The following is a 10,353-nucleotide window of genomic DNA, read 5'->3' on the forward strand; positions in this document are numbered from 1 at the left end:
TTGGTGTACCTGGGGTACTTGTATTACGTGTGGCCTGAGGGGGAAGGCCAAGTGGGCATAAATTCAAACCCTCTTCCATTTCATCACGGCAGCTCAATTATTGTTTTACACATTGGGTTTCATATAATAGTTCATTTAATAAAAATATTTCTGTAGTTTAATAAAATTTGAACTGGGATTCCTGTCTGAATATTGTGACCCAAGGTGACTCAAATGTCTCTAAATTTTCCATTCTTACGGGATTTCTTTTCTTTACTATCCAAATACTGATATAATATTGATTGCAATAAATTCTGTTTCTTATCTCAAATTTCTTGAATAGATGATTACATTTCCTTGTTAACACTCTGACCTCCGGCCTCCATGTCCTCCACTCTAGCCCTCTCACCACTACTTCCCAGGGCTCACCTGGTCCCCTCTGCAACCTCCCAAGCACAAGGCACAGCGCTCTTTTGATTGCTGAAGGAAGCACTAGCGCAGGGCCGACGTTGCTAGGGGCTAACAAGGTTTTGTTGGAGACTCGGGACTCATAAGGGGCATCTTTCAAAGAACATGAAGCCTAAAGATAAATGTAAAAACATCCAACTTTGTGAGAAACCACTTCTGATCTCATCCTCAGCCCAGTCTTCCTTCCGTATTGAACTGACTAACCTCTCCATATTACTTTATTCTTTATATTTCTAGCTTCGACTTAGACTAGTTTTCAGATCAGGCAGTGGAACTAGAAAACACAAAACATCAAAACCATTCTTACGAGTATAGACATCTTTTATAATAGCCTGAGAGTAAAATTTCACCCTCCTTATCTCTGCCCCTTTTAAACGGCACAAGTTCTAGGCCTCTCTTTGCAGAAGTAAAAGGCACATTAAAGCAATTCCTCAAAGCAAAGAACATGCTTCTCTCCCCAAGATGAATTTGGCTATTATTTCTTATAATGGTTTTAGAATCTGCTTAGCATCTTCCTGTTAGTGGTTTTCTGTAGAACTAGCTGATGATTGAGAATCCTTTCTCAGCCCACGAGGACCTCCTAGATGGTGTTGGACTGTCCCAATACCGTGGAACACTTTACTCTTTGAAAGATTTCAAGGATAAATGACACTCTACTAAAGTCAATATATTATTTGAAGATTTTGTAAAATAGGGGGAAGTGAGTGAAATAATTAAAAAGAAAGAAATGGAAAGGAGAGCCACAATTCATTTGTTTAGCATGTATTTATTGGGATATGCACTATTGAGGCCCCCCGGGGAAAATGGCAGTCATTCAATCAGACAAAATCCCTGCCTTCAGAAAGCCTATATTCTGGTGGAGAAAGACAGATGGTAAATGTATGTATAGCATGTTGGAAGAACAGAATTGTGAAGAAAAACAGATTAGGGGGAGAGAACAGAGTAATAGGAGAAGGGATTGCTATGTTTTAATTACAGTGGGAAGGTATCTCTGCTAAGATGATATATGAATGAAGAACTAAATGAAGTGAGGGAGTTAGCCATGTGGGTATCAGAGAGCGAAGAGCATTCCACTTAGAAGGAATAGAAAATGTGGAGGTCTAGAGGTAGCTGCATTGGAAAGGAACAAACATGGAAGGAAGTGGTAGTGGGCACAACCAGAGAGTGCTGGGGCCCAGGTCATAATGACCTTGAAGGCCAAGGAAGAGCTTCAGTTACCTTCTGAGTGAACTGGCAAGAAGTAATAGGTGTGCAGAAGAAAGCAGGGGTACACAAAAAAACTGGCTTCTTAGGTGTTTAGTTATTAAACAGGATCTTTTCTAAAGGCTCCCTGCAGTTCTCCGCTCCTGCAAAGAAAGGGCTCAAAGGGCCTGTGTAGGTGGGAGAGAAGAAAAGGTTCTCTTCATCTGCTCAGTTCTGTCCAGGAACCCTGAGCCCCTGCTCACTTCCTGCTTCAGGGGAGCAGACCCTGATGCCAGGTTACCATTAGGAACAGCCTAGGGCAAAACTGTGGGGATAAAACTGCTCTTGTATCCAAACTGACTTTTGTTCTGAACTGAGTCTGCCTGCTTGCTATAAAAAGTCAGCAACCAGCAAAGACAAAGAAATATAAGCACATTTGAAGGAAATATTGCCTCTCTTGTCAATTGTATGATTTTGTGCATGAAGATGAGATAATTATGTCATCCAGGGACACTGCTGGCTGTGTTGGGGATCATAGGGTATATATATATACAAATATGTGCATATTTCATACGTGTCAGTTTGTGTGTCTATGTATATCTATATAAATTCTTAATGTCAATTGCTTAATTTGTAATGAGAAATCAATTGCCAATGGGGCTGGAGAACACATATATATATTTTTTTTTTGGGGGGGGGGGTGTCAGAGGATTCTCTCTCTCTCTCTCTAGGCCACAGAGCTCTGAGAACTTCAGGTCCCCAGTGTGGTGCTGGGCTGCACACACTGCCTGAGGCTGCTGACCCCTCAAATTCCACCCACCCAGGAAAACTGACATATTTTTCACACAGGAAGCCCCATGCTAGTCAAAAGGTGAGAATGCAGGATAGGTGGAGGCTCTTCGTGGCCAGCATTATTGAACTGCTATGGCTAGCCATGGGGCCAGGTACTATCTCTGGATTTGCCAGTCTGAGTACTTTTTCTTGCATGGGTGCTAAGCTTCCCTGAGCAATCCTGGGGCTTTGGGAATTCCTACATCTTTTAGTTCAACTGTTTTAAAATTCACAATTCTGACTTTGCTATTATTATTTTTTTAAAGATGGCTTAGAAAAAGGGAGACCATTCCCCAAGCCATAGCTTTGTTTTCTTCTTCTTCATTTAGTGAATTCTTGGTTAGATTTCTATGCCCTGTCCTTCCTAATTTTGATCTGAAAAATTTTGTGCCTGTTATGGTGAGTATTTCAGATGACATCATCTATTATGAAGAACTTCCTACTTTATTTACCCCTAATTAAACCCTACCTATGAGTTCTTAGGGTCTCACAGCTTTCCCTTGGATTGTCTGCAGGTGGGTTGCAGTTGATAAGCCAGAGTGGTTCAGAACACAGCTCCCAAGCCACAGGGATCTGGAGCCACGGTTCTGCTTCAGAGTGATGCGGCTTCGGGCAACTTTAGCCTCATTGTAAAATGGACATAGTACTGGCTCTCATGCTATACAGTTGCTCATTCATTCATACAACAAACACTTAATGGTACCAAGATGCCAGGCACTGCTCTAGGTATTAGGGACACAGCAGTGATCAAAACAGACAAATACCCCTGCCTTCAGGCAGTCTGTGTTCAAGTGAGATGAAAGATATACAGAAAAGGAGATGAACAAGTAAACTGTTTAATATCAGAAAGTGATATATACTATAAAGAAAAAATAAAGGAGGGATGAGTTGTTGTGACAAATGGAAAAATTAGCATATATCTAAAATTCTTAGCACAATGCCCAGCATAAAAAGCAAGTTATAAACTCAGTTATAATTATAGAACATAGTGTGCCCCTAGAATAGTCCAAGGTCTTCAGATATATTTTGGTACACAGTTGTGTTACCCATGACCAGTGAATCCCCAGTAAAAGGTTTTATGGATCTTCCAACTGGTCCCTTATTGGCACACATACTATTGACACTCAAGGTTTCATTTTCTAAAAAGTGCTTCAGTTTTAAAGGCATCAACTTCACTATTTGGCCTAGAGTTTCTTTTGGGTTTGTCATGGAAAAATGTATATCGTTTCCATATTTATTACGTACTTTAATCAATGTTATAAACCTGACTGGGAAGGCCTCAATAGAACTCTTTCATGGGGCAAGTGTGGTTCCCATGTTAATTTACGGTCAATTCAATGTAATTATTGTTAACTCAGACACACATTTTAACATATACCATGTCAGGCCACCACACTGGTTTCCAATGGGAATGAAGAAAAGTAAGATGTAATCTGTACTTCTCAGGAGGCCAGGGCAGGCACACGAGTATCTGTCGCACAACATATAGGTCAAATAATCATGGAGTTTCAAAGTGGGAAGAGGACCTATCTCTTTGGTATGACCATAAAATGTTGTGCAGAGGACAGGGCATTTGGGATGTGCCACGCTGCGTGTGTGGGATTGTCATTGGTGATGGTGGAGAGGATCAGGGAAGTCTAGGCAGAAGCAATAGCATGAGACAAACAGGGGAGGCCAGAAGGGCTTGGAGAACCATCCTAACGGCACTGGGAACATGTAAGGAAGTGGGACAACACACCTAAAGGGGGCTTTTGGCCCTGGGGATAATAATCGCTGAGCTAAAAGGCAGGAGTGTTTCAGTACAGGACCTAATGGAGACTTATTAAACGTCTTTGACATCTGAGTAGAATGGATGGGTTAGGAGTGAGTGCAGATGTGGTTTGCCAACTGCCAGTGTAAACATGCAGTAATGGGTTTCTGAAGTAGACTATTGGCAAAAGAAAGCAGGGGAGATTCCAGAGCGTTCTGATGTAGGATCTAGAGCTACAAGAGGTAGGTGAAAGCAAAGACCACAAACTATACAGGCTTTTGAACTTGGATTCTTGGGAGCATAACTATGCTATTAGCAAAAGAAGCAGCAAAAAGAACACATTACCATTGTGTGGGTGGGGAGATCAGTTAGCCGGATCCTGTTGAGTTTGGGGTCATCCAAAAGGAGCTATCCATCAAATTGCAAGCTCATGGAAGTGCTCAAGGCCAGAGAGCTGCCTGGGAGCTGCCTGCTTCGGTGCAGGCTCTGTCAGAAGCTGTGTGAACTTGGGGGAAGTAATTTAACCTCTTTGTACTTTAGTTTCTTCAACTGTAAAATTGGGACAATAGGTTTCTGCTCAACCTACTCTTAGGGATGTGGTGAGGAATAAATGATTTGATATACATCATGAACTTAGAACAGCATCTGGCATGTAGTAAGTGCTTAAGAAATGTTAACTGTATGTCAACATAATGCGAAAGGCAAGATTCCCAAGGAACAGTCACAAAACACGCTTCATTTTTGTCTCCTTGTGTCCTTTTGGAGTTTATTCAGGGAAGAACTTGGGAGGATTTAGATGGTCTTTCTTAGTAGAAATGTCAGAACAAAGCCTGATGGCTGAGAGGTGGCCATGGTTATAGGAGGAGGGAAGAAAAGAAGGAGGTGAGCAGCATCTGGTGCCTCAGAGGGGGACAAGGCAGATTGGGTCCCGATGGGAGGTCTGGCGCGGGCTGTGGGATGGCTGTGGGATGCTTGGGTGACTGTGTGTATGGGTGGCTTTGGAGGTTCCAGGGGTGAGTTTTTATCTGGATATGCCAAGTGTTAGCTCCAGGCCTCATACAGAGTGAGCTGGAAATAAATGTTATTGAAAGCAAATTCTGAAAATTATATAGGTTCTTGTTTCTTTCAAACACAATTTCTTCTCTCACAATTTAAAACCACCACACATCAACTTCCGGCTTCTCCTCTCTGGAAGGTTTTGGGGCTGTCTTCTGGTGGCTCTTGGATTGTAAATCAGAGGGAGATAACCATCTCTTTGTGTTCTCCTAGCAGAATCTCCCTGGAATTTGTTTGCTGGTTGCCAGGTTGTCTCAGAGAGTAAGGACTGGAGGAGAGGGTAGGATGAAAGGCTCAGGGTCAAGAATTTTCCCTCAGATAGGGTGAATAAACTTGACTCTTCAAAACACAAGCTATTTCAAAGGTCATTTTCTTAAGAAAAAGATGTTGATCACTGATATCTTTTGGGAAATCAATTCTGTGTTGAAATATAATTTATACCGCTCTTTACTTTGTGTTCTTTCAGTGAATTAAACTATAACCAAGCTTATTTCTTGATTTGCATTTCTCCTTAATTATTCTGAGCTAAGCTCTACCCTGCAGAACTCCAGAAAATGGATAAAATATGCATTCTTGAGTGTTGAACAGCAGCGGCAGACACCTACACACAAAACCCTGGCTGTGTGGGATGCTGCCATTTCTCCCAAGTCATTTCAGGTCAGAAACACCTCTGCTCCTGAAGAACTCCATTTAGGGGCCCACACTCAAGGTCTCTCTGTGCATCTTGGAAGAAGCGAGGAGCAGTACATTGTTCTACATCCTCCCAAGAATAGGACTGAGGCTAATGTTCTGCCCCTTGTAGGCATAGAAAGGATTGTCCAATTATTCAGCTCAATGGGAAACCCCATGAATTACTTCAATAGAACCTGAAGTTCAAAATCAGAGAATGATTTTGCTTCATTGCCATCCAATTAACAAAGCTTTCTTTTAAAAATAACATTAATATATATTATTGTGGAACATTGGGAAACCATAAAGAATCACAATGACTAAAATAAAAAGTATTCCTAATTTCATAGGCTCAGCACCCTCAGAGGCCTTTTCCTCTCCCTTTCCATAATACAAATGCAAGGCCTATAAGTGTCACAGGCATCTTGCAGACTTGAGGATGAAATCCACGTGCTGAGCAGGAAGGAGCATGAGGCTTCCAAGTGACATTGTGGAGACACCATTTGGGTTCTTTATGGCCTGCCTCTAAACTTCTTGTTGCTTGAGTTTGGAGATGCTTAAGAGGAACTGGGGTATAAATTGACTAAGAAGGAGGATTTATTTGGACTAATCAGAGTTGCAACTTGAGACACAAATTTCAGGCAGGCTGAAAGTTTATGTTTTTGGGTCTTAAAGACTTCAAACATGTTTTAAAGACAACAACCATAATGGGGAAGGGACTCACATCAGTTGTTTGTCAAGAATTTGAATTGGCACAGGCAGAATTGCAAGCTGTCTTGTAAGAAAGGGATTGGGTAATTTAAAGAACATATGTAAAGCAATTTTCAGAGAGGAAGAGGGAAAGAACAAGAACAAAGAAAATTAGGGGAAAGTAAGGAAGTGAGATGACCCTGGTGGCTATTGGAGGATTGCAATGCTCCAGTCTAGTGAAAACTGCAGCTCTCCGCATGTGAAGTATAGGGTGCAGCCAGGTGCACAGGGTCAAAAGTTTATTTGGAGGTAGATTGAAGCCTGGTCTCTCATGTCCACTTGGCCTAGTATTTGGGGGACTCCTCAGTCAATGTTTGATTTGATTTTTTCATGAGTTAAATAAATCTATGATTTTAAGCCATTCAAATAGCTTTCTGTTGGAATATAATATACATTCAGAAAAGCAACACAAGTTCACACACAATGGTTTTTTTTTTTTCATATCTGTATGATACCAGTTTTCAAACCAAGAAAAAGAATATTATTGGCACCAAGAAGTGACTCTCCAGTCACTGCCACTTTTGAAAGTAAGCAGTATTACAGTTACAGTAACTACAGGTTCATTTTGCCTGGTTTTGAAGTTTATATGAAAGAAATTGTGCAGGATTTTTTTTTTTTTACTTTATGTCTAGTTTCTTCTGTTCGATATTACATTTGTGAGATTTGCCTATACTATTGTGTATAGAATTATTTATTCCTTCTCCTGATTGTATAATTGTGTGTGTGTATGTGTATATGTATGTGTGTGTGTGTGTGTGTGTGTATGTTTTGGTACTGGGGATTGAATTCAGGGGCACTTTACCTCTGAGTCACATCCCCAGCCCTATTTTATATTTTATTTAGAGACAGGGTCTCACTGAGTTGTTTAGTGTCTCACTTTTGCTGAGGCTGGCTTTGAACTCATGATCCTCCTGCCTTTGCCTCCCCAGCTGCTGGGATTACAGGCATGCGCTACTGTGCCCAGCTAGTTGCATAATTTATGAGTGTACTACGACTTATTTGTTCATTCTGATTGATGGACATTTGAGTTGTTTCCAGTTTGGGGCTATTTATAAGTATTACTGATATAAGCATTCTTGCGCTTATCCTTTTATATATGTACACATTCTGTTGGGTCAATAACTAGAAATAGAATTGCTGGATCATGGTGTGCATATGCTCATCTTCATAGACTCTGTGGAAGAGTTTCCAAAGTTGTATCAATTTACACTCTAACCAGAAATATATGGGGTTCCAGATGATTCATATCCTTACTACTAAATAGCAATATTTGTCTATCTCATTTTAACCATGCAGATGGGTATATAGTCGTGTTACAATGTAGTTTAAATTTGCATTTTTCTCATGTTATAGAAGTTGAACACCTTTGCATATATTATTGGTCATTGGATTCTTAAAGAAATCTCTTATTCTAATATTTTGTTCATTTTCCATTACATTATCTTTTTTTCTTTTTTGGGGGTAGGATTTCTATATATTCTAAATATGAGGGTTTTCTACTACTAGATATATGTCTTGCAAATATTTCCCCCTTTCTGTAGCTTAATTTTTTCACTATCTTAATGATATTTTTTTGATAAACATAAGCTTCTTATTTTAGTAAAAGTTATTTTATCTTTTAAGAAAAAAAATATGGTTAGAAGTTTTTATGTTCAATTTAAGAAAGTTTTGTCTATGCTAAGATGCTGGAGATATTTTCACATATTTTCTTTTAAAACTTAAATTGTTTTACTTGGGAGGCTGAAGCAGGAGGATCATAATTTCAAGGCCAGCCTGAGTAACTTATGAAGGCCCCAAGCAACTTAGTGAGACCCTGTCTCAGAAAATAAAACTTTCATTGTATAGTTTCTACATTTGGGCTATGTGTGTGTGTGTGGGTGTGTGTGTGTGTGTGTGTATGTGTGTGTGTATGTATATATATATATATATATATATATATATATATATACACATATATATATAGTAAGTTTGTATTATATATCTCTTTTTATATTTATATAACATGTATAAATGCTTAAGGCATTTGAATTTATTTACTTATTTGTTGATTTTGTGGTGCTGGGAATTAAACCCAGAGCCCATTTCTGCCACTGAACTATACCACTGAGCCCTGGATTGTTTTCTTGTTGTTGATGACAGCTAGAGAACCACATTTGGTGTAAGGATATACATGTGTATACAGAAAATATTTTCCTTCATATCCTAAATATTCTTTAAGAATATAGTTTTTAATATGTGCCTAATATTTTATTCAATGATATATCATCATTTACTGAATGCTGGACATTTGTTCCTAACTCTTTGTTCTTATAAATGATTCAAAAGTAAATACTGTTCATCATAAGTATTTGCACATTAGTGTCTTTAAGTAAGTTCATAAAAACGGAATTATGGTTTAAAATGCACATAATTTTAAAGGCTTTGATACTGCCAAATCAGCATAGAGTTAAACATTCCCTGAAAAAAAATCATTTAAAGAGTGCACATTGGAAGCATCTCATTCTGCAGCCAAAAAGCCAATAATACCACTTTAAAAATCCAAATATACTTATTTAACTTCTTTCCAATAAACCTCACTGAATTTTTCTACCATTTACCTTTCTAGTGACAATAGAACTCAGCATATTGGAAATTACTTGACCTAAATGTGAGATTGGCTGTCCAGGGATATAATAAAAAATTCCAACCTAAAAGCCTGTATATTTCTTATGCTTGAAGCCAAAAATGCAAAAGAGCAGGTAATCCTTATATTTAACACATTCCTGCTTTCTCATTCGGTTCATAGATTCTTTTTCACCCTTACTTTTGCAATTGCCATTTTCTTTCCTTTCCTGGATGATACAGGACCCTGGAACAAAATGAAAATAGTGTGGCATTTTGGAGGGATCTGGTACTTGACTGGTGGTGGGAAGAAGGGAGGTGTTGGTAGGGAACGGCTCCTAAATATTCTACTCTGTAATTTTTTCTGTTTTTTTTTTTTTTTTTTTTTTTTCTGTTCATCCAATGAGGTAAAGAAGAGATGAAGACCAGGAGCAGGAGGGCTGTGAGGAGGTATCACCTCCTCTGAGAAGGCCTCTGCTCACTCAGGAAGGCTGCATAGTGACGGCAGAGGAACTGTCATCACCTCTTTTAAGTCAGAATCCACTGAGCCAAAGGACCCCCAGGGGCTATTCTGCCGAGTTTCAGAATATAGACCCTTCTGAGTTAGAGAATGCGACCCTCTCAGTTGCTATGGTGATGAAGGGTTTAGTGGGAAGGCACTGATTTAACTTTCTGGAGATTGACTCTTTAGTGCAAAGTCAAAATTACATCCTTTAAAGCTCAGTCAGGCAAAGGAAGCTTTGGGAGTAGGTTTGACGTGCTGGAACCTAGACTAGGGTGACCTGAACTGCACGGCCCTCATGCTTTCCGTCTGCTATTGCCACCTGGGAGGGCCCAGAGAAATCTGGCTGCTTTCAAAGGAGGAACCAGAAATGGTCTGTGCTGGATTCAAAACTAGGGAGCTTGGGAAATAATTATAAGCATCTGGGGAGAAACTTTCCTCTCGCCCTTTTGACTGAGGAAGGCAGAGGGGTACCTGTGATTCCCTAGAGAAAAGTGGAGGTTTGTATTCTTTAGGAACAGCCCATTCACCACTACTAACCTTTTAGGCAGGTGCCCGGGGCTGC

The sequence above is a fragment of the Urocitellus parryii genome, chromosome 1 (genome assembly GCF_045843805.1).
Source record: "Urocitellus parryii isolate mUroPar1 chromosome 1, mUroPar1.hap1, whole genome shotgun sequence".
Classification (NCBI taxonomy): Eukaryota; Metazoa; Chordata; class Mammalia; order Rodentia; family Sciuridae; genus Urocitellus; species Urocitellus parryii.